At 47.0% G+C, this 25,651-nt stretch overlaps 1 long non-coding RNA gene across 1 annotated transcript; it reads left to right on the forward strand.

Annotated features, from left to right (window-relative positions):
* The first annotated feature begins 236 nt into the window (after positions 1–236).
* LOC144379726 (uncharacterized) lies at positions 237–25,651 on the forward strand. Its single transcript, XR_013443093.1, has 2 exons — positions 237–1,978; positions 23,981–25,651. It is a non-coding gene; the product is annotated as an uncharacterized LOC144379726 (long non-coding RNA).

Here is a 25,651-nt window from a genome sequence, read left to right on the forward strand (position 1 = left end):
ATCCTCTTGGATTCCCAAACTATTGCCTCATTTAATCCTAGTAAGAATTCATTAGAAGACTACTCTTCTGTCAGATGAGGAAGCTAAGCAGTCCTCATCTGGCCCCTCGGTTGAAGAACCCAATGTGTGGTCTTCGCTGAGGATTGGGTGGAATGAGAGCACGTGAGAGCGTTTGCAAACTGTTCGAGCTCTACAAACAGAGGCCGGAGGGCGGTGGGTCTGGCTTTGTCACTCCCTGGCAGAAGGGCCCGGAAGCAGGGCTTTCCGACCTCCGGCTCCTTTACCCGGGAAGTGAGGGGTCGCCCCGCTGCTCTGAGTTCTGTGACCGTGAGTCAGTGATGACCAGCCACCCACTGTCTCCGCCGGCTTCCTCTGCGTCACGGACGTCTTCGGATGCTGGCTTCTGCCCCGACTGAGCGAGGTCCAGTCCCTGGGGACACACGGTGCTTGCAACTCCCTCTCGTTTAAAGGGCGGGGCTTTCTCAGGTCGGCCGCTCGGTGGCCTTTGTTGCCACAGCAACAAAACCGGCGCCCACACTTCCGTTTCCGGGAGAGTGACGCAGGCCGCGGGGTGGGCGCTGTGCGTGCTGCCCGGGCTCTCCCCGCTCCCGGCTCGGAAGCGCTTCGCGGCGTCCTCGCCGGGGCCGGACGACAGGGACGGAAGCCACCCCGGCCGTCCCTGCGGGCTGGTGCCCGAGGAAGTGGAGCCAGGCGCGGGCTTCCCCAGAAAAAATGCACAGCTCCATTAGGTCAGCCTTCGAAGGAACATTCCCAAGAAACCCAGGCTCAGCCTAAGAGCCTGATGCAGAACAGTGAGTTGTGCCTCACTGCAAAAGTGTGTCCTTTGGTTTGGTTATCAGGGTACGGTCGGTGGAGAACTCGTGGCAGGCCTTGACTTACGATAAGTTTCATCTGATTCCGAAACTCAGCGGTTTAACGCCGGAACAAGACAGACTAGCAAAGAACAGGAAGTGGAAAAAACATTTTGCCTACTGGAAACCACCTTTTGTTCACCTGCATGCCTCCAAAACAGCAGTCCAGTTAGCCCGGATACCTACCTTTCTGGGGGGTATCCCCAGATGGTGGATTCCCCCAAAGGGACTTTGTCGACGAGTTTGACGCCCCGGTTTTTCGGAAGAGAGTTCAAGAGGCGTCAGTTAGGGGAACTTGAGGTTGGGTCTCCCTGCTTGTATAACAAGGTGGCTCACTCTTTTTTTGCATTTTTTCCCCTTTTTTAAAAGATTTTATTTATTTATTGGAGAGAGCGCGAGTGAGAGAGAGCACGAGCAGTGGGGAGGGGCAGAGGGAGAAGCAGACTCCCCCCTGAGTAGGGAGCTTGAGGCGGGGCTTGATTCCAGGACGCTGGGATCATGAGCTGAAGGCAGACGCTTAACTGACTGAGGCACCCAGGGGGTCCCTCTTTTTTTGCAATTTCTGAAAAAAGAAATTGCTTTGGCCAAGGAGGACAAGAGGAATAAGACAAGCACAGGTTTGGGAAGTGCAAAAAGGGTGGAGATGTCGGTGTGTGGCAGAGGGAAGAGGGCAGGCAGCCAGGATAAGGAAGACTCCTCCGTCCTTCCGACCCTTGCCCTCACAGGACCTGTCCCCATTGGCAAGCCGCAGACAGTTCCTCATTTGGGTGGGGGAGGGTGGCTGTGGCCCTCGGTGGCATTGTTCCCAGAATGGAAAATGTGGGTGTTGGCAACCATATCAAAGGCCTTGGGTTGTTCATAAACCTTTGCACCTCTGATCAACAGACCGCAGAGCCCAAGGGCTGTTCAAGGTCTGTGGAAGCTTTGGAACAATAGACTTGGCCCCCTGCCGTTCTGTTTGCCTGACTTTCTGAAAGAGGTAAATGGGCCCCCAGACCAATTACCATCCTACTAACCTCCTTGAAGTGGCTCTCACCAATTAAAGGCAGTGCAAGGCCAACACCAGTTAGAGACCCCAACTCGACTCTTGGAGGCTGACTTAGAAGGTGAGTGAAGTACTCGCTCCAGCACAGAATTTAAGGGGTGCCAAAAAAAACTCGGTCATCAACGGGGTGCCTGGGTGGCTCAGTCGTTAAGCGTGTGCCTTCTGCTCAGGTCATGATCCCAGGGTCCTGGGATCGAGTACCGCATCGGGCTCCCTACTTAGCGGGGAGCCTGCTTCTCCCTCTCCCTCTGCCTGGCGCTCTCTCTCTGTCAAATAAATAAATAAAAATATTAAAAAAAAAAACTCAGTCATCAAAATAAATAACGTTGTAATGTAATCTTGAAAAAATTTTGACACTTTGTTCATTGTGGATTATTTTGCATTAATTTCAGTTTTTGAAATGATTACATCCAAATATTGCTTATCTCGATAACTGAGTTTCAGAACCCCCTCACTCAAATTTTGCACCGAGCTGAGGAACCCACTCTCCTCACCGTAGTCTCAGCCCTGTTGAGAAATGGTGTTGTTCACAAACACTCCGAAATGAGACATGGAAAAGGCCCATGATGATTAATCAGGAGGTGAGGATCCTTTAGAAGGTGTGGAAAGTGTGGCCCAGAGTACCCAGGCCTAGATAGCAAGCTTGGGCCTTGACATGAGAAAAGTCAGCCTCCTCACAGGCTCCAGACACCTAACAGCTCTGCCAGGGAATGGAGCTGGAAAGCTGCCTCCAAGAGCCCCTGTCCAACCCACCTGCAATTTTCCAACAGGGAGGCTGGGGCGGTGGGTGGTCGCCTACTTAGCGTCAGCTGAGAAAAATTGGAAAGCCTCCTTTTCCCTAAGGGTCACAGCAGGTATGCTATCAGTAGAGTGGTCAATCCTTTGACTCCTGAAGTTGTTGGGTTTTTTTTTCTTTTAAGATTTTGTTTATTTTAGAGAGAGAGAGCAGGAGGAAGGGGAGAGGGAGAGAGACGCTTAACCAACTGAGCCACCCAGGCGCCCCGAAGTTGTCTTGGTATATTAAAGAACCTTCTATGAGCACCTGGGTGGCTCAGTTGGTTAAGTGTCTGCCTTTGGCTCAGGTCATGATCCCAGTGTCCTGGGACCGAGCCCCACACAGGGCTCCCTGCTCAGCAGGGAGCCTGCTTCTCCCTCTCCCTCTGCCTGCCTGTCTGCCTACTTGTGATCTCTCTCTGTCAAATAAATATATCTTAAAAAAAAAGAACCTTTCATTAAAATGCAACCATCTCTGTAGGAAGCCTTTATCAGCAGAGATCTTAGCAGAGACAAACTCATTCATTCATTGTTCGTTCGTTCAACAAACATTTACTAAGTACCACACACCAGACAGGAGTAGGATCTACCCTGCCCAGGCTCCATGACAGAAATATCAACTTAGTGTACTAAGGTCAGGCTAGAGACCCAGGCAGGATGGTGGAAGGTCCCCTCAGTCAGATCTTCCAGCTGGGACTGCAACTGAGGAAGAGCAGGACTAGGGCAGGCTCCTGCCAGGGATTACAAGACAGGAGTGCAGAAAGGGACAGAGAGAACCCTCCTGTTGCTCTGTATTTGCCTGGGCTATGTAGGGCCAGAGGAAGCATCCAGCAATTGGCTTTGATTCACGGAGCTCTTGCTGCACAACTCCAGAGGGCGTCATTCTCAGAATACAATGTATCACTCGTGGCATTGGGCAGATTTGGGGGGGTTCTGCCGTCACCTGGTAAAGGCTCTGAGAGGGGGCTGAGTTTTTCCCTGAAAGTATGTGGTTGTGGATCTGGGGGCCTTGCACAAGGAATCCTGTCCCTTGGGGTGGGAGGAGAGGAGCCCAGAGGGACCCCCACCTCTTGGATCTCTGCCCAGCTCTGCCCTGACATTGTGGGAATTTGCTTGGCTTTGTGGCTCTGGCTCAGGTCCTCCTGTGAGAACGGGGCTGTGACCCCAGTGACCCCAGTGAGGCAGCCTCCCTGGGAGAGAGAAGCCATTCCAATTGTGCTCGCTTTGATGTGCCTCCCAGGAAGAGGCCGCCTGAGCTAATCATTGATGTGGCAGCCCTGGGAAATGACAAGAGAGGGGAGGCCAGGAATGTTTCTGGATCCTGAAACTTCTCACTCTTTTTTGTTTTTAAATTTTTTTCTCTCTTTATAAACAATTCACAAACAAACATCGATGCAGCACTTTTATATACATCATCCTATTTCTTTTTCCTGACCATCTGTTAGGAGAGGTTCTGTTTTTCCCGTTTGCTAGCTGAGGAAATTGAGTCCTAAGAGGTGACATAACTTCCGGATAACTCAGTAAATGGAAAAGTGAGGACTTGAATGTTACATCTGTGCCTTCTTCCTGTGTCACTCAGCCCTGTGACCCCAAATGCTCCTGTGCCCTAGATGCCCGGGGATATCCTTTCTCCCTCCTCCTCACCGTCCTCACATACAACTCACGCCGACTACTTCTACCTGAGAATCTATCTCAAATCTGCCCATTTTGGGGCACCCGGGTGGCTCAGTCGTTGGGCGTCTGCTTTCAGCTCAGGTCATGATCCCAGGGTCCTGGGATCGAGCCCCGCATCGGGCTCCCTGCTTGGCGGGAAGCCTGCTTCTCCCTCTCCCACTCCCCCTGCTTGTGTTCCCTTTCTCGCTGTCTCTCTCTCTGTCAAATAAATAAATAAAATATTTTTTTTAAAAAAATCTGCCCATTTTTCTCTACCTCCCTGCCCCCATCTTAGTGCCAGCCAAACCTCAGGGCTCCCCTCCTCACAGATCTCTCAGCGGCCACTCAGGCGCTCCTCTTGCATTTTTCCCCTCTTCTTCCTGTGTGTCCTCAGGCAAGTTTCTTAACCTCTCAGCGCCTGAGCGTGATCTCTGCAAAATGGAAATGAGAATAGCACCACCCTGCTGGCTCGTGCTTAGGATTTGGCGTGAGCCTGTGCTTCGAGCAGGCTCCAGCATAGTGCCTTCCAAGAGGAAGACCCAGCTGAGACTCACGTGTCACTTAAACTTTTCTAGTCACCCTAGTAAAAAGGGTAAAAAGAAGTGAACTTAATTTCAGTAGTATAATCGATTTAGCGCCTCATTATAAAATAGTATCCATTTAACGTGGAAGCAATATTTTTTTAGCGAGACATTTTATATCCCTTTTTAAAGACGAAGTCCTGAAGTCCAGTGTGCGTGTTACACTTACTACATGTCTCAGCTTTAATTTAGTAATCACACGCAGCCCGTGGCTGGAGTACTGGTTCAGAGCTCTCCAGCGAGGCCTGGAAGCCTATGTGTTCGCTCCTACGTGGTTGGTCCGGGGCCTGGGGCCCGGCCTCCAGGCAGGGCGGTTCCTCCTGAGCGCATTGCTCATTCACTGGATTGCACTCACACCCTCAGACTTTGCCCTGGCCTTTCCCTCCCTACTGCCTTCACTGCAGGAGGGCTCGGGACTGACTCCAGAAGGGCAGCAGCTCCGGCTTCCGTTTCCTGGCAGCAGAGAGCCTTAACGTGAGGCCCACCAGGCCTTGGTTTTCCTGTCTGCTAATGGGGGAGCCCTTACACTTAGCTGAACCTAATTCTATGGAATCAACCTCGGTATAATTAGCATGTCTGTCAGGGCTCCCCAGGGGTGGGAGGACATATTTTGGGTGAGGAGCGTTCAGGAAATGCCCCTTAAGAGTCTGGAGGAAAGGCATTTCCACATGCCTGGGTCCCCTGCTGAGGAGGAGGGACGCAGCAGGAGCCACAGTGGAAGGTGGTGATTAGGGAGGAGTTTCCAGGGCAGAGCAAAGCGGCTCTGCAGAGTTTAAGAAGTCCTTCCCTTTTTTTTTTTTTCTCCCCCCAACTTTAAAAGAGTTTGGCTGGAAGCGCTTAGAGCCTGGAAGGAGGGTCTGCCTTTCAGCAGGATTTCCTGCCCCCATCCCCAGGGCCGCCCTCCCCTGCCCAAATGCAGAAGCAAAACACTCTCTTCAAAGGGCTGTGTCAGGCAGGCCCTTGCCCTCTGGGGCGGACCAGCCATGTCTGCTCGGCTGCCGGCTCAGGCTAATTGCCGCTCAGAGGATCTCAGAGACTTGGCTTTGCCCTCCTTGTGTTTCTCAGGAATCCAGCTGTTACGGTTTGCAGGGGCCGCTCTAACACAGCACCACACACTCGCTGGCTTGGAACAGCAGAAATGAGTGTCTCACAGTCTGGGGCCTAGAAGCTGGATATCACGGTGTCAGTATGGTTGGTTCCTTCTAAGAGCAGTGAGGGAAGGATCTATTCCAGGCCTCTCTCCCAGCTTCTGGTAGCCTCCGGAGTTCCTTGGATTGTAGATGATGTTCTTCCTGGATCTCCACATTCACTTTTTTTGCTCTATGCCAGTCAGTCTCTGGGTCCACATGTCTCCTTTTTTTTTTTTTTTTAAGATTTTATTTATTTATTTGACAGAGACAGAGATAGCGAGAGCAGGAACACAAGCAGCGGGAGTGGGAGAGGGAGAAGCAGGCTTCCTGAGGAGTGGGGAGCCCGATGCTGGGCTCGATCCCAGGACCCTAGAATTATGAACCGAGCCGACGGCAGCCGCTTAACCAACTGAGCCACTCAGGCGCCCCCACATGTCTCCTTCTTATAAGGACCCCAGTCAAATTGGATTAGGGTCCACCCTGATGACCTCATTTAACTTGATTACCTTGGTAAAGACTCTATCTCCAGGTAAGGCCACACTGAGGGTTAGGACTTCAACATATGGTTTGGGGGAGGGGCACAATTCAGTCCATAACACTAGCCTAAACTCCTTTTGCAAGTGTAGGCATCTGCTCTCAGGCCGGGGGTGGGAATCCAGGAGGTGGGTCAGCTTTTGAGCCTTCCAGGGCCCGTGACCACGTCTTCAAGGGTGTAGTGTATCCGACAGAGCTGCCGGGGTAATCACCGGTAATTACCGAGCCGGCTCCCAGAAACTCAGAATTTCCTGGGGCTGCAAGTGCTACAATGACCGACAAAACTCAGCCTCCACCCTCCAGGAAATGTAATCCAAGAGGAGAGATAAGACATTAACCAGATAATAAAATAAGGGCAGTGAAATGTACAAAGAATAAAGCCATAGAAGAGGGAATGCTTTCTTGTGATTGAGAGGTAAGTGAGATTCATGGAGACCTGCTTTGAACGGTCATTCTGACACCAAAGGTAAAGACGACAAAGGTGAGGCATTCAGGGGGTGGCATTCCAGGGAAAGATGGGCATCTCAGGGACGACTGAATGGTTTGGCACATCCGGGAGTTGGAAGCAGCCAGGCGAGAAAACGGTGGGAGGGCAGGGCAAAGCCTAGCTGTGGTGGCCTCTTCCTGCCAGGCCATGGGGACCCACTGGGAGTTTTCTAGCAGGAGGACAACATAATGCACATCATCTATTAGGGTTCTTAGTCAAGACCATGGGCTGGGAGGAGTTAAAAAGGTAGAGTGGGAATGGTGAAGACAAACAGGAGGCTGGTAGTCGGTCCAAGGGGAGGGGAAAGGGCCGAGTGAGGGCACTCGCTATGGAAATGCAAAGAAAGAAACGGGAGCAGGGGAGTGGGAAGAAAGATCCCACAGAACTTGACAAGAGTGTGCACTTAGGTTTGGGAGGACAAGGAAGAGAAGACAAAGGTGGCTTCAGCTTTTCAGGTCAGGGCCATGTGGAGAGGATGGCTATGACGAAGACAAGGACACAGGGAAGCCAGGGTGTGGCTCTCGGGCTGCTTTCGGGCACTCCCTGCCAGACGGGCTCCAGCGAGCGGCCTCCAGCTGTGGGCCGGTTAGGGGGAGGAGTGCCAAAAACAGGAGTGGCCTCCCGGACCCCTACCCCGGCTCTCCTGACCTCAGAGGCGGTGTCGTAGTCATTTAAAGGCACAGGCGTGTCGCAAAGGTGTTCTTAATGTCACAGTGAGGAAATGAGACAGGGTGAGACTTTACAGTGGTCTCACGCAGACTAGAAAAAACGAAGAGGTTGCAGTGGTGTGAAATGTATCCCTGACAACGTAACCTCAGCCCTAAACTGGCTCAGCGCCCCCAGGATGCCTCCCACACAGGCATCCCTTCTCTGGGGGCAAAGTAGACCCTCACATGCAGTCCCCAGGTCTGCCTTTTCTCCCTCTGAAATGCGTAAGATACAGCTTTTGTCTCCTTAAGGAAGCTTCTCATCTCCTATTGCAGAGGCTCTAGAGCATCCCTGTGTGTGTGTGCTTGTGTGTGTGTGTGCGCCTCTGTGTGTGTGCCTGTGTGTATATGCGTGTGCCTAGTCATGTGCGGGTGTCTTGTGTGTGCGGGTGTCTTGTGTGTGCGTGTATGTGTGTGCACTTGTGTGTGTGTGCACTTGTGTGTGTGTGCGCCTGTGTGTATATGCGTGTGCCTAGTCGTGTGCGGGTGTCTCGTGTGTGCGTGCGCCCCTCTGTGCATGCCTGTATCTGTGTGTGTGTGTGTGCGCGTGCGCGCGCGCTCCCTGCCTGGGTCTCTTCCTGCCTACCCTGTCTCAGCCCTCTCTCCCTGCAGGAGGGTTTAAACCCCTTGCTAGCCAGTTCCAGGGCCCTTTGTCTGATCAGCCAGAAACTCTAATGTGGGCGGAGAGATGGCAACAGTGTGATCTGGACATCACTGTCCACTAATAAAAAGTAACAGGATTCTGGAAACAAGATCTAGCTAAAACCGCCCTTTTTTGTGATCTATTATCTCCAAGGGCTAAGAGGGGAAAGCCAAAGTAAGAGATGATGCTATGGCCTCTGCAACCCATGGTCCTGGACATGGTTAACCTGGATGGGATCTGAGGTGGATTGTAAGGGAACACGATGTACAAAATGCAGAGTAGTTAGACAGTGAGTGGTACGTGTGACGCATTTGGGAGCTTGAAGAGGCCAGGATATCACCTCCTCTAGTCTCAGTGTCCGCTACTTTATAAAAGAATTTAAATTCCATCCAGCAAGGATCCAAATGCACAACAGTAGGGGATTGGCTTAAACCCTTATCTCTTACCCATATAAAGAAGCACACGGTGAGGGGCTCCCACTGGCTGGGGAAGCACATGACTCTTGATCTCAGGGTTGTGAGATCAAGCCCCATGTTGGGTTGTAGAGATTACTTAGAAATAAAATCTTTCTTTCTTTCCATATATATATATTTTTATTATTTATTAGAGAGAGAGAGACTGCGAGAGAGGGAACACAAGCAGGGGAGTGGGAAAGGGAGAAGCAGGCTCCCCGCTGAGCAAGGAGCCCCACACGGGACTCCGATCCCTGGACCCTGAGATCATGACCTGAGCTGAAGGCAGATGCTTAACCGACTGAGCCACCGAGGTGCCCCTAGAAATAAAATCTTAAAAAAGAAAGAAAGAAAGAAAGAAAGAAATGCGCGGTGGGCACTAGACGGGAGGTGGCAGAAGCAGCTATCCTGACCTGGAAAAATGTTCACGATCTGCTCTTGAGGCTATGTAAAGTAGCATCTAGGTTTTTTGCGTGTGAAAAGCATATGTATGTTAAACGTTGGAAGTAGCTATGTCCTGGTTGTATTATGGGTGACTTTTCTCTCTCTTTAAAAAAAAAAATATTAAGATTATTTTTCTTCTTCAAAAAATTTTTTTTCTTCAATGAAAATACACTACTTGTGAAATTTTAAAATGAGTAACATTATTTAACAATAACACAGGCCCCCAGGAAGATTTCTTTGGTGTTTCATCGGAGAGCCGAATTAGATGAGGAGCATCTCTTGACCGCCCAAGCCAGCCACGCTCCCCGCCCGCACCGCTTTCCGTCTCAAAGCCTGTGTGCAGGGGTTTCTCCGGAGAGCGGTGCCGGGAACCCCAGGGAGCTGCCTTCATTAGGAGAGGGAGGGGTCCTAGGTCTAGCGACTCTTGCTCTGAAATGCCCAGTTAATCGGGTCCCGTAGGAGGTAGGAATTGGCCTTCCTTTCTCTCTCCTTCTGTTTTCCAGCTGCCCCCCGCGCCTCTCAGGAATACGTTTTCTTCTGGTTTCAGCCCCATGACTTTGCCCTCCGGGTGCTATTGTACCCACACCAGCTGGTTAGCAGGACTGGTTTTTAGGGTGAGTCTGCAGGTCAATGGGGGGTCAAGTGCCATGAGAAAGGCAAGAGTGAAGTTAGAAGGTCGCCGGGAAATCGCGGGCCTCCCGGTGTTGCCTGGTCTGAGCGAGGGTCCAGGCAGTGGGCGGCGAGGGTCAGGGACTGGAGCGCAGGGTCCCCCGCGGCAGCACTCTCAGGGGCATGAGCGGGGGCGGGGGTCCTCAGACAGCTACGCAGACTTTTGCTACTGCTTTGAAAGGTTAGATGGGTCACCCCCACCTGCTCCCTCCTGCCTCGCCCTCCAAGGGATACGGTCACTGCAGGTGAGGGGCCCTCCGGAGTTCCAGTCGTTTCCGTCGCGGGAACTTGAGAAAGCTGTTTGGTCGCAGGAGTGCCTGTTCTTTGTGAATCTTTACTATGAGCTAGCCCCTGTGCTTTCATAGGGGGACATCTTACCTGGAGAAAAGGGGAGCCCTGAGGACACCCAGACTCCCCAGGACCCGGGGCGCAGCCTCTGAACTCTTTCTGGCTGCTTGGGTTTCTTTTTTTTCCCCCTCGTCTAAGGATAAAATAATTCTGACCTACCAATCCCAGGGGGTACAGTCAGAAAATAGGGAGCAGGGGTTTCTAGCTCTGCCTGTGACTTGGGCTAATTACTTAATTTCTCTGAGCTTCAGATTCTTCACATGCAAAAGGAAATGTGAACAGTATATGCTTTGGAGTTGTTGTGAAATAATGCATCCTAAAGAATTTAGAGGACAGTGCTGGGAGCATACAAAGCAGGGATGAACCTGAAAAGCATGTCACAACTAGCAAGGGCAGAGACAGCGTCCTTCTTACCAGAATAGAGGGCAAGACTGTGGGAGCAGCTTCTGGAGGGCCTTTTGGTACCAGGCATTGACTCATTAGCTGCTGGATGGTGGGGAATTTCCAGAGAGGGGCTGGGGTGATGAGGAGGGTAATGGCTATTTATCAGCAAGTGCGAAGAAGTTACATAAATATTTTAACAATCAAGTATGACAGCATAGCACCCGAATATCAATTGTAATTCTAAGTGCTAGATATCAATGATTAATTAGCATAAAGAAATGTTAGCTACAGGGTTTTTAGAGCTAGATTCCCTCTTCCCCAATGCACGCGCACACACAGATGTGTTTCTTAATTTTTAAGACAGAAGACCAGAAAGCACTTAGGAAAGGGAGGGGACCAGCATGTGTCAGACTTGGATGGCGGTGCTCTGGGATCTGGGAGTGTGTGTGCGCGCGTGGGCACACCCCAGTCTACACAGGGCCACTGCTTTCTGATGAGCCAGAACTCTGTTTGCCAGGTTGACAGGGCCTCACTGTCATGCCCTGCCCAGTGTGGATTCTGCAGTCACCAGACTGCTGGGCAGGTAGATGGGAAAGACCCTGGGCTTTGGTGACTAAGTTTGCTAAAGCTGGCTTAAGCAATAGAAATTTATTTTCTTAGGTGTGCCTGGGTGGCTCAGTGGGTTAAGCGTCTGCCTTCAGCTCAGGTCATGATCTTGGGGTCCTGGGATAGAGCCTGGGTCAGGCTCCCTGCTCTGCTGGGAGTCGGCTTCTCCCTCTCCTTCTGCCCCTCCCCCCCCGCTCCTTCTCTCTCTCTCTCTCTTGCTCACTCTCTCTCAAATAAATAAATAAAATCTTAAAAAAATTATTTTCTCACAGTTCTGGAGGCTAGAAGTTTTTTTGTTTTGTTTTGTTTGTTTTTTTTTTTTTTGGAGGCTTGAAGTTTGAGATCAAGGTGTGGGCAGGGTTGGTTCCTTCTGAGGACCATGAGGGATGGATCTGTCCTAGGCCTCTCTCCTTGGCTTGTCGCTGGCTGTCTTCTCCCTGTGTCTTCACATCATTCCCTGTGCGGGTCTGTGTCCAAATGTCTTCCTCTTGTAAGGAGACCAGACATATTAGATTAGGGTCCAGCCTAATTATCTCACTTTCTACCCTATCTCCAAATATGGTTACATTCTGAGGTCTGGGGGCTTTAGACTTCACCATATGGAGTCTTAATTCTGTCGATAACAGTTTCATTCCTCCCAGTCTGGCATGCCCATGGTAGCCTGCAGGCTTTTCTATCTGGCACATGTAGGGTACACACACCTCTGAGATATTCCCCCGCATCTTCCTTTTCTCACTTCTTATAGGGAAATTTGTAAGATATCATTCCATTGATATGTATCTGTCTATTTTTGGAACCATTTCAGAGTCACCTCTAAATACTTCAGGATCGGGGCGCCTGGGTGGCTCAGATGGTTAAGTGTCTGCCTTCGGCTCAGGTCATGATCCCAGGGTCCTGGGATCGAGCCCCGCATCAGGCTCCTGGCTCAGCGGGGAGCCTGCTTCTCCCTCTCCCTCTGCCTCTCTCCCTGCTCATGCTCTCTCTCGTGTATCTCTGTGTCTCAAATGAATAAATAAAATCTTTAAAAAAAAAAAAAAAACTTCAGGATACATTTCCAAAAGTAAATGAAGGGGAAAAGGGCATCCTTTAGACAGCCACAATGCCCTTATCATACCTACCAATAATTCCCTGTATCACCGAAGAGCCCATATTCAAATTTCTTCACCAGCCAAGACACACACGTTGGAAATGGTCCTGTCTCTTCAGTATCCTGTATCTTTTCATCTTGAACACGTTCCCTCACCTTTTGTTTTCGCAATATTGACTTTTTGAAGACACAAAGCCACATTAGAGTGTTCCACACCCTGGTGTTGTCTGATCATCCCCCTTGAGGTGGCGTTTTATTTCAGGTCATTATGGTAAGTAGCCACATGAAAACCACTTATTTACTGTAAAACGGTTGTTGAAGACAGAACCTGGTGTAACTGTAGTTCCTTATGTACGTGCCATACGAGAAAATTTCACCCACATTGAATGTCAGGAAAGAGTTGTGTCTCCCCATACAAATTGGCATTTTCTTTTCTTTCCTTTTTTTTTTTTTTTTTAATTTTTTAAGTTTATTTGAGTAATCTCTACACTCATCATGAGGCTCGAACTCATGACCCCGAGGGCAAGAGCCACACACTCTTCCCATCAAGCCAGCCAGGCGCCCTGGCATTTTTTTTTTTTTCTGATGAGAGCCAGGAAACTTATTGTCTCTCTTTTTATTCAAGAAACGTAGAGTCAGATTTATAACTGTGGTACGTTTTGGGGGCATCACATCTGCTTCTCCTTTTTTCTTTAATCCTGGGTTCTATTTTGTTAAGTCTATTGTATCTTTCACTGTAAATCCTCTTCAAATTTTTAAAAGTTTATTATTATTTTTATTAATTTCTACCCCCAGTGTGGGGCTGGAACTTATGACCCTGAGATCAAAAGTCTCATGCTCTTCTGACTGAGCCAGCCAGGTGCCCCTTAAATTCTTTTTTGTTTGTTTGCTTTAAAGATACAGGATATAAATAAATCCAACTGATTTCCCCAAGGCCTTTCCTTTACCTCCAAGTTAAGAGATGAAGAGCTCCTCCAAAGGTACTTTGCAGCCAACTCCTTTCAGGGAACCAAAGGATTGAAGAAAACTTCAGAAGACCAAGCCTCTCCCCTGCACAGAGCACTCTTCAGTGTAGTCATGATTTAACACTGACCCTGTCTTCTGACAGTGAACAGGAAGTCTGCTCCACTTGTTCATTTCCTAAGATGATCCTGGCTCTCCGAGAGTAACTTCTGGCCCGCATGTACTTGCCAACATTTAATTGTCCACCAAGCTCTGTGCCGGGAACAGTGAGAAATTGAAGGAAGCGGTTATGGCTTCTGACCTATAGGATTTAGGATTTATGGATCATTTATATTTCCTGGAGATTACAATAGCTCTTGATTTTCAAGGACTTAAACACACCCATCTAAGGAGGCTACTAATCTCAGTGGAAATTTGATAGCCAGACACACCATGAGGTCCGATTTTAGCGGCTGCTTATTAAGTGCTTATTATGTGCCTGGAACTTAAGTGTATTGTTATTTAATCCTCTGAACAATTCTGGACTCTAAACATGAGTGGCTACCTTTTCTAGGCTAGAAAACCAGAGGTTCAGAGGTGCTAAGTAACTAGCCTGAGTAGGTGGTAAAGCTAGGATGTGAACCTATATCTATCCCTTAGCTAAGCTCATTCTTTAATGTTATACCATATTGTCTGTGTTTTGTTCCTAGCGCAGAAGAAAGTTAGAGGAGAAAGACACTACTGCTAAACTCAGAGTTGGGGGAGAGAAACAATTTATTATGCTTTTGACTTGGCTTCTGACCCAAGGGGCCGGGCTGTTCGAGGACGGGACTGGAGATGGGTTGAGTCTGGCTTTTTCTTGGTCCCTTGGCTGCCAGTGGCACCTGTCGGTTATGGGGGGCAGCAGCAACACCATCTGGCCACACAGGCTTCCTCCAGAAGGCCCAACCCACAGCCCACTCCCCGTACACTCACAGAACAGAAGCATCAGCAGCCCCATACCAGGAGGCTTGCCAAGAACTCAGATCCTTATTCAATAAAATGTATGTGGTTGAAGAGAAAGTTTGTGATTTGAATATGTATGTAGGCAGAGTGGCTTCCTGCCCCTTGATTATCTCTACTAATGAGGTCACTGGGACGTGGATGTGAAATCCCCCCCACACCCAGACCATGTGCACTCCGGAGGGGCTTTATCTCCTCTGGAAATTGTGAGGTCAAGAGGTGTTAACTTAGGGTTCCTCCCTGGGCTCTGGGAAATCCCTGAAATTCTATGCACACTTTATATTTGTGTATATATGTACATCTTTCTAGGAAGAGGGTCCTCAATTGTAAGATTTTCAAGGTCAGGGACCCTTAAAGGTTAAGAATCATTACTTTGGGACATATTCAGATAATGTTTTGTTGGTTTAATATTAACTTGAGCTAATTTAAAATTACTTTACCTTCCCTAAGAGATTTCTGTTCAGTTGTCTTGAGATTTGGCTAGGTTGTGGGGAAAATGTTAAGTAGAATGAACAACGCGTCACTGATTAACCAGTGAAAAGCTTAACACAGCAGTTAAGAGTCCAGGGTCTGGAGTGAGACTGAGGGTGGGGGTGGGGTTCAGACCCAGCTTTGCTGCTCAGTAACCACAAGACCTTGGGCACATTATTTAAATTCTGAACTTCAGTTTTTTCTCTGTAGAATGGGTTGGTAACTATATTACTACCTCATAGTATTGTTGTGAGGACTAAGTGGGCTAATCCACACAAAGCCGTTAGCACCACACGAGGTCAGCCATTATTAGGATCTGTTCTATTATGCCTTATTAAAGAGAGTGGAATCGTTATTGGTGGCAGTGTCCTGGTGGCAGGGAGATGTCAAGGCTGTCCTTCCAATTCCTGCATATGCTCAGAACGTGATGGCTTGGGGCGCCCAGGTGGCTCAGTCGGTTGAGCGGCTGCCTTTGGCTCAGGTCATGATCCCGGGGTCCTGAGATGGAGCCCTGCATGGGGCTCCCTGCTCAGCGGGGAGCCTGCTTCTCCCTCTCCCACTCCCCCTGCTTCTGTTTTTTTCTCTCTGTCTGTCAAATAAATAAATAAAATCTTCAAAAATAAATAAATAAATAAAGCTGGCTTGGTCTTAAGGCCAAATCAAGAACCACTTTCTCTGTATCTCCCAGCACATTCCATATTCCAGCCTGGTTTATTTCTTTCTTCTTTTTTTTTTTTAAAGATTTTATTTATTTGACAGAGAGAGACAGCGGGAAAGGGAACACAAGCAGGGGGAGTGGGAGAGGGAGAAGCAGGCTTCCCACTGAGCAGGGAGCCTGATGCGGGGCTCAATCCCAGGACCCTGAGATCATGACCTGAGCTGAAGGCAGACACTTAACGACTGAGCCACCCAGGCACCCCAATATTTCTTTCTTCTTAATAGCCTATCATCTGTATATTAGAAATGGAGCATTCCTCCTATATCAGACACTATATATATATATATATATATATCATATATGTAATAATTATATATGATATATATATTTTGGTCCTTACAACAACCCTGTGAGACATCTCATTAAGAAATACCTTATTAGCCCAATTGTACAGATGAAGAAATTGAGGCAGACAGGTAAGTAATTTTGCCTAAATCCTAAATCCACAAAGCTAGAAAACAGCGAATCTGAGATTAAGGTCTAGATACCTTCAAAGCCAATCTGGTTTGCTGTGTTATTTAGTTATTCACTTACTTGCAACTTCCTTTATAGTGTTATCTTAGAGTATTTAGGTTTTCATGTTATTTTACCTTAAGAAGTCTGTAAATTTCTTGAAGACAAAGATAATTCATTAGACTATTTTTCATACCTTGCAGTACCTAGGACGTTTCTTAGGTATAGTGGATACCCCATAAATACTTGTCTATGGGTTATTGAATGGGGGCACCTGGCTGGCTCAGTTGATGGATTGTGTGACTCTTGGTCTCAGGGTCCTGAGTTCAAGCCCCAGGTTGGGTGTGGAGCCTACTTAAAAAAAAAAAAAAAAAAAATATATATATATATATATATATACACACACACACACGCACACAAGCACACACACATACACTCACATATATGGGTTATTGAATGATTATGTGTATATATATATATGGGAAGCAGCTGGAATACATTGTGTGATTTATTTAATAATTTAACTACTTTCTTATACTCTAAGCAGATAGGGTTTTTCAAAGTATCATTTCTAGGGGTGCCTGGGTGGCTCAGTCGGTTAAGCATCTGCTTTGGGCTCAGGTCATGATCGCAGATTCCTGGGATCGAGCCCTGTGTCGGGCTTCCTGATCAGCGGGGAGCCTGCTTCTCCCTGTCCCTCTGCCCCTCCCCCCGCTTGTTCTCTCTCTCAAATAAATAAAATCTTAAAAAAAAATGAAGTATCATTTCTATGAAACAAAATTTTATTTTATTTTAAAGTTTTATTTATTTTAAAGAGAGAGCAAGAGAGAGAAAGCACACTAGAGCATGAGAGTGGGGGGAAGGGCAGAGGGAGAGAATCCTTTTTTTTTTTTAAAGATTTTATTTATTTATTTGACAGACAGAGACACAGCGAGAGAGGGAACACAAGCAGGGGGAGAAAGCAGGCAGCGGGGGGCCCGACGCGGGGCTGGATCCCAGGACCCTGGGATCATGACCTGAGTTGAAGGCAGACGCCTAACGACTGAGCCATCCGGGTGCCCCAGAGGGAGAGAATCCTTAAGCAGACTTCCCACTGAGCACAGAGCCCAATGTGGGGCTGGATCCTACAACCCATGAGATCACAACCCGGGCAGAAACCAAAAGTTGGACACTCAACTGACTGAGCCACCCAGGCGCCCCTATTTATTTTTTTAAGTAAACTCTACATTCAATGTGGGTCTCAAACTCATGACTCTGAGGTCAAGAGTTGCATGCTCTACCGACTGAGCCAGCTGGGTGCCCTTATGAAACAAAACTTAAGCATAAATAATGTGCTACTATTAATGCTACACTCTTTCTAATGTATCTATAGAAAGAATAAAAATATAGCTGAATAGTACAAGAGGTTTGTACCTGAAATTTAAGGGCTCAGCATGAAGCCTGGCGTGAAATAAGGAATTATTACTATTATTGTTATTATTATTGTTATAATGCTGGATGTGCAATTATCACCTATTAGTATTGTCAAAGAGCTACTTGTTATGAGGGAACTTCTTTTTTCCTTAGAGAGAGAGAGAGAGAGAGAGAGAGTGTGTGTGCATGCAGCAGGGGGAGGGGCAGAAGGAGAGGGGGAGAGAGAGAACCTTAAGCAGGCTCCATGCCCGGGACGGAGCCCGACGCAGGGCTCTATCTCAAAACCCTGAGATCAGGACCTGAGCCGAAATCAAGAGTTGGATGCTTAACTGAATGAGCCACCGAGGCGCCGCAGTCTGAGGGAATTCTTAACTCTAGCTTTAAAATATTGCAAAGAGGAATATTCTCTGTTCTGTTTGCCTTAGCTCCTTCTGCAGCTTTAGAGTAAGTGTTATCTCCATTTTTGCTCCTGAGAAACCTGAGGCTCAGGGAGGTGGTGCTATTTGCTCAGGGAGGGGTGGAGCCGGAATTTAAAGCACTGTGCTGGTCTCCAAAACTCCAGCTCTTCTGCTGGTAACACAGATACTATTACTGTGTAACAAACGACCCCTTCTGGTAGCAGTTTAAAACAATAAACATTTGTTATCTCAGGTGGTTTCTGAGGGTCAAGAACCCAGGAGCACATAGCTGGAATTGCAGCCAAGCTGTTCAGCAGGGCCTCAGTCACTGAGAGGCTCGACCGGGGCTGGAGCACAGAGCTTCCCGGCTCACTCATATGGTGGCTGGTGGGTACCGTTCCTGGCTGGCTGTTGCCTAGAGGTCTCAGTTCCTTACCATGTAGGCTTTCCATACCCTTCCTGAATGTCCTCAAAACATGACAGCTGCGTCTTCTGTGAGTGATAAGAGCGACAGTCCAAGACAGAAGTCACAGTATTTTAAAACCAAGTTTTGGAAGTGACTTATGAGTCACTTGTGCTGTATGCTGTTGGTTACTTAGACCAACCCTGGTGGAATGTGGGAGGAGATTATGCAAGACTGCGACTACCAGGAGGCAGGGTTCATTGGGGGCCATCTTGTTCCCTCCACTTGGAAGGAATTTTGGCAGATCTTTGTAAACTTTACCAACCCATGGAATACGGCCAAAGTGATGATGTGTGATTTCCAGGCCTAGTTCATAAAAGGCATGAGGTTTTCACTGGGATTCTCTCTTGGGATGCTTGCCCTTTGATCTGAGCCACCATGTTGGAGGAGGCCCAGGGCACATAAGGAGGCCACATGTGAGTGTTCCAGCTGACTCTCAGTCAATGGTTAGCATCGATCAGCAGACATGTGAATAAACAAGGTTTCAGGTGATTTCAGCCTCCAGCCTGCAAGCTGCCAGCTGAGGTCCCAGGCAGCCGGGAGTGGAGATAAGCCATCCTTGCTGTGCCCTGCTTGAATTCCTGGCCCACAGAGAATGTGACAGGTGATATAATGATTGTTGTTTGAAGCCACAAAGTTTTGGGGTATTTTGTTACATGGCAATAGATAGTAGACATATAATCCTCCCAATACACTGAAAATAGATGACCAATACATTCTGGGTTATACACTTAAAAAAATGTGACCCTCATTATAAGATATTTTCAAAATGCTGGGACAAACCTGTTTTTCCAAGCAGACAGTTTCTTTTTCTACTTTTCTATACTTTAAGTATAAAAGTTTCTACTTTTATACTTAAAAAAAAAAAGATTTTATTTATTTATTTGAGAGAAAGAGAAAGAGAGCACAGCAGGGGGAGGGGCAGAAGGAGAGGGAGAAGCAGACTCCCCACTGAGCAGGGAGCTCGACCCCAGGATCCTGAGATCATGACCTGAGCTGAAGGCAGACGCTTAACTGACTGAGCCACCCAAGCGCCCCACTTTTGTACTTTTAAAAGCATAACCCAGGGGCGCCTGGGTGGCTCAGTTGGTTGAGCATCAGGCTCTTGGTTTCCGGCTCAGGACATCATCTCATGGGTTGTGGGATCGAGCCCCAGTTCGGGCTCCACACTTGGTGAGGAGTCTTCTTGAGATTCTCTCCCTCTGCCCATCCCCCTGCTCGCAGTCTCTCCCTCTTTCTCTCAAATAAATAAATGAATCTTAAAAAAAAAGAAAGCATAACTCTAGTTTCCTAGGCCAAGATAGTCTCAGGGGAAAAGAAGGGCCCAGGTTAAAGAGTCTGTCACACAAGCCCTGGTAGCTTTCCAGGATTCCAGAGTGCTGCCCCTTTGTCCTCCCTCCAAGAGTCAAAAGGTAACACAGAAAGATACCTGTGTACCTGTGTGTGCCTGTGTGTGTGTGTGTGTGTGTACGTGGTGTGTATGCATGCGTGCGCGTGTGCATACATGCGTGTGCATGTGTGCGTGAGCGTGTGCATGGAGGGGAGGAGTCAGAAGGCCGTGGCGCCTCCTTTAAGGTGCTGGTGCCCGCTGCCTGGGATCCTAGGATCCCTGTCCCCTGGTGGTGCACCAGGGATGCTCGGCCAGTGCTTGTATGTAATGATGTCCCCCTCCTGGGGACAAGGAATGTGTGGCCAGGTCTCTGGCCCTGTCTATTTTGTTTTATTGTGGTAAAACACATGTAACATAAAAGTTACCATTTCCACCATTGTTAAGTGTACAGTTTCAGTGGCATTAAACACATTCACATTGTTGGGCAACCGTCACCACTAGTCCCGATCCAGAACTTTTTCATCATCCCAAACTGAAACTCTATTCCTTAAACAATAACTCCCCCTTCCTCAATCCTCCAGCCCGAGGTAACCACGATTCTGCTCCTTGTCTCCGTGAATTTGAATATTCCAGGTACCTCATATACTGTGGAATCAGACATTTATTCTTTTGTGTCTGACTTATTTCCCTGACTGTAATGTTTCCAAGGTTCATCCACGTGTATGTTAGCATATATCAGAATTTCATTCCTTTTTAAGGCTGAATAGTATTTCATTGTATGTGTAGATCTCACTTTATTTATCCATTCATCTGCTGATGGACATCTGGGTTGTTCTCACCTTTTAGCTATTGTGAATAATACTGTGGTGAATTTTGGAGTACAAATTACCTGTTTGAGTCTCTGTTTTCAATTCCTTTAGGTGTTTATCTAGAATTGCTGGATCATATGGTAATTCTAGTATCCAGAGACCTGACCACGGGTCCTGTTGTGTCTAAAGATCTATTTGCAAATGGAATACAACTGGGGCTCTTCTGCTATCCCAGCATCCTGAGGGGCTATGCAAATTAGGCTCCCAGCGATCTATGGATGTAATGCTACCTTGTGTTTCCACTGAGCACTTACTTTGTGCTAGTTTCTGGGCTGAGTGTGGTGTCTCTTACACTACTCTATGAGGTAGACTTGATGATTATCCCTGTTTCACAGATTATGAAACTGAGGCATGCAGGTGTCTTATAACTAGTTCAAGGGCACATAGATTGCAAGTTCTGAGCTAGGATTTGAGCCCAGACAGCATCATGTCAGTTCTCGTGTGTTTAATCTTTACACAATTCTGCCTTTCCAAATGGAGTGATTATTAAATTAATCAGCCAGGATTGTACTTATTTATCTAGGAGAAAGAAACAACTTATGTGGGATAATTATTGTAAAAATTAAAGATAAAAGTAAAAAAAAAAGTTAACATTAGGAGCCTCTGTGGTTTAAGAGGATCTCTGTTGGGAGCTCCATATTTATGTTAAAAATTTTTTCTTAGCCTACAAGGTATATGATAGGACTTGTATGCTCACAGAGGAGCTAGTTCTGTCTATATTTGCAAGCATAAACCCTTGATTCTACAATGTTTTTAAGAGTAACCCACTGGACGGACGGAAATGCACTATAGGGCGTTGAAATTTGCAATGGAAATATACCACTAGATGGCAGTACAAATCAATTTAAGAAATCAACTGCTTTCTAAATCTGTTCGGTAAACTAAGCTCTAGGAAGCAACTTAATCATTTTTGACAGGATCAGGGCAACTGTGTTTAATTCTAAATGGGTTTTAATCATCTAGCAAAGAATCACGAACTTTTTTTAAAATCAAAAGACCTGAAAAGTGTAAAAGCTTTGATAAGGAAGCTGCTTCTAAAATTTTGGGAATTCCTGCTTTGGAGGAAGCTAAAATTTCAAGTAAATATTTTGACTTGGGAAACTGTCCACAAGATAACATCACATCCACATACTTCCAGGATCCTTTCAGTTCACCATCTTGGCTTGGCCAAGAATTAGCCTTTAGTCCATAACTGCAAAGAGAGTTGCCAATTTAGTCCTCAGGGAAAGTTCCTTTCAGTTCATGCCAGAGGAAAGGCCAGTATTTAAGCAATTCTGGAAACTAGGATTGAGCCACAGGTTGGTTCTGCTATCTGAGCCCCGGGGCCCATTGACTTGTGTTGAGATCATGAAATAGATCTCACCCGTTAGAAGGGAATTCCCAGCTTTTTATTTAAGAGAGTGAGTGGCAGGAAGTAAGGTAAATGCATTTCCTCATCTCAGTTCACCAAGGTTTGGCTCTCATAGGATGGATTTCAAGGATTTGATTTGATTTTTAAATATTTTATTTCTTTATTTGAGAGAGAGAGAGCAAGCAGGGGAGGGGCAGAGGGAGAGGGAGAAAATCTCCAGCAGACTCAGCGCTGAGCACAGAGCCCGATTTGGGGCTCAATCTCAGGACCTTGAGATCATGACTGAGCTGAAACCAAGAGTCGATGCTTAACAGAGTGAGCCACCCAGGCACCTCTCATAGGATGGATTTTAATGATCTAACTGGAATCCTATCTTGGAGAGAGAATTAATGTTTTATTCTGGACCATTTCCTTACACCACACACGAAAATAGACTCAAAATGGATGAAAGACCTAAATGTGAGAATTGAATCCATCAAAATCCTAGAGGAGAACACAGGCAGCAACCTCTTCGACCTCAGCCACAGCAACTTCTTCGTAGACATATCGCCAAAAGCAAGGGAAGCAAGGGCAAAAATGAACTATTAGGACTTCATCAAGATAAAAAGCTTTTGCACAACAAAGGAAACAGTCAACAAAACCAAAAAACAACTGACAGAATGGGAGAAGATATTTGCAAATGACATATCAGATAAAGGGCTAGTATCCAAAATCTATAAAGAACTTATAAAACTCAACACCCAAAGAACAAAGAATCCAATCAAGAAATGGGCAGAAGACATGAACAGACATTTCTGCAAAGAGGACATCCAAATGGCCAACAGACACATGAAAAAGTGCTCAACATCACTCGGCATCAGGGAAAGCCAAATCAAAATCTCAATGAAACCTCACACCAGTCAGAATGGCTAAAATTAACAAGTCAGGAAATGACAGATGTTGGCGGGGATGCGGAGAAAGGGGAACCCTCCTACACTGTTGGTGGGAATGCAAGCTGGTGCAGCCACTCTGGAAAACAGTATGGAGGTTCCTCAAAAAGTTGAAAATAGAGCTACCCTACAACCCAGCCATTGCATGACTGAGTATTTACCCCAAAGATACAAATGTAGGGATCCGAAGGGGTACGTGCACCTCAGTGTTTATAGCAGCAATGTCCACAATAGCCAAACTATGGAAAGAGCCAAGATGTCCATCGACAGATGAATGGATAAAGAAGGTGGTATATATATACAATGGAATATTATGCAGCCATCAAAAAAATGAAATCTTGCCATTTGCAACGATATGGATGGAGCTAGAGGGTGTTATGCTAAGCGAAGTAAGTCAATCAGAGAAAGACAAGTATCATATGATCTCACTGATAGGAGGAATTCTTTTTTTTTTTTTTAAGATTTTATTTATTTATTTATTTGACAGAGAGAGACACAGCGAGAGAGGGAACACAAGCAGGGGGAGTGGGAGAGGGAGAAGCAGGCTTCCCGCGGAGCAGGGAGCCTGATGCGGGGGTCGATCCCAGGACCCTGGGATCCTGATCTGAGCCGAAGGCAGACGCTTAATGACTGAGCCACCCAGGCGCCCCGATAGGAGGAATTCTTAATCTCAGGAAACAAACTGAGGGTTGCTGGAGTGGGGGGTGGGGTGGGAGGGATGGGGTGGCTGGGTGATAGACATTGGGGAGGGTATGTGCTATGGTGAGCGCTGTGAAGTGTGTAAGACTGTTTAATCACAGACCTGTACCTCTGAAACAAATAATACATTATATGTTAAAACAAAAAAAAAAAAAAGAAGAGAGTAGGAAGGGGAAAATGAAGGGGGTAAAAATCAGAGGGGGAGACAAACCATGAGAGACTATGGACTCTGAGAAACAAACTGAGGGTTCTAGAGGGGAGGGGGGTGGGGGGATGGGTTAGCCCGGTGATGGGTATCAAAGAGGGCACGTTCTGCATGGAGCACTGGGTGTTATACGCAAACAATGAATCATGGAACACTACATCAAAAACTAATGATGTAATGTATGGTGATTAACATAATAAAATAAAATAAAAAAGAAGAATTAACGTTTTATTTTAGAGAAGGCAGTACATTTGTGCCTGGATGCTAAATGTTCTCAAAATGAAAAACTGACTTAGGAATGCATTCTTTTTTTCTTTGTAGCTATCATATGCAAATTATTAGTCTCTTCTAGAAGGATCACAGGGAAGCAGCATGGAAGAAATGAAATCCAGCTAATCCGTCCAAAAACTGAAGTTTCAGGACATGACTTTTGAAAGGCAAACGCAGGCTACCTCCTGCCCACAGACCAGTAAGAACCAAAGTGTATCTGAAAGCTTTTATCAAAATAAGGAGTGAGGACATCTGTGGTCAAGACCATGTTCTGTGATCTTTTTTTTTTTTTTTAATATTTATTTTAAATAATCTCCTCACCCAACGTGGGACTTGAACTCACAACCCTGAGATCAAGTCGCACGCTTCTCTGACTGAGCCAGCCAGGCGCCCAATCCTCTGTGATCTTATGGGCACATCATTTAGCCTCTCTGAGCCTCAGATTGCTCATTTGTTAAATGGGCATGATAATACCTCACAGGGGTGTTGTGAGGGCAAAATGGCCATGAATGGACATGAAGCACTTGTAAGCTATATGGTGCTGTCCAAATACCGGCTATCATTGCTGTTATCCTGTCAGCCCACCCAACCTCATTGTCGCCTCCACCCCCCTCAGCAGTCTTCCCATAATAATTTTGGATTTCCATCTCTCTAACCTCTTCCCCCTCCTCCTCTTCTTCCTACCTCAGGAACCAACATCCCTTTTCAGAGTAAAAAATCAGTAGCTCTCTTTCTTCATCTTCCACATTCAACCCACCAACAGGTGTCGTATTCTAAAGACACCTGTCTGTCGTAGATGCCGTGAAGTGCCCCCAGGGCCCTCCTCAGAACCAGGCCTCATTCCCACAGCTGCTGGGTGGCTAGAACCTCACAGCCCTCTGCCCTCTCTGGAAACTGTCCTCAGCTGAAGACAGCCACCACACCTGAGGTCACACCCCCTCCTTGGGGCCAAGCAACCCACGTAAAGTGACGGATGCTTGTGGCCCAAGCCCCTCATGTACCGCAGGACAGCCCTGCAAAACCATCCCAGCATCTGTGCTCCCCGTGGGTCAGCCGAGGCCTCCGTGAGGCTGCCTCCCTCATCCCAGCCCGCCTGCTCCTGCCCACCCTGCTGCCTCCCTTTCACAGGTGCTGAGGTTGAGAGGCTGCTTTCACCCTGATCTTTCCCAGTTGGCTTCCCAGGAAATCCAGTCTGCAACACCAGCTCTGTTCTGGTTTCAGCCAGCACCTTCCCTCCTGTCTCCCTGACTCTGCTCTCCATCCTCTTTTTTAAAAAATTTTTTTATTAACATATAATGTATTATTTGTTTCAGGGTTTTTTTTTTTTTTTTTTTTTTTTTAAGTAAACTTTACATCCAGTGTGGGGCTTGAACTCACAACCCTGAGATCAAGAGTTGCACGCTCTACCTATAGAACCAGCCAGGCGCCCCAGTAACCACAATCTTGAGATTTGTTTTTATCATTCCTATGCTTGTATCTTTATAGTTTTACCACATACGCATTTCTCTCTAAACAATATATAATTTAGTTTTGCTTGTTTTTGCGATTTATAAAAATGGAGCCATAGTGTATCTGCTGCAAGTTGTTTTTTCCCCACTCAGCATTATATATCTAATCTAATCTCATCATTTATGTAGAGGTTTATGAGTTTGGTTTATTCATTTCCATGCTTATAGTAATATTAATTAACTGAAAAATAAAATTTGAACAGTCCCCAATTTA

Source organism: Halichoerus grypus, chromosome 12 (genome assembly GCF_964656455.1).
Source record: "Halichoerus grypus chromosome 12, mHalGry1.hap1.1, whole genome shotgun sequence".
Taxonomy (NCBI): Eukaryota; Metazoa; Chordata; class Mammalia; order Carnivora; family Phocidae; genus Halichoerus; species Halichoerus grypus.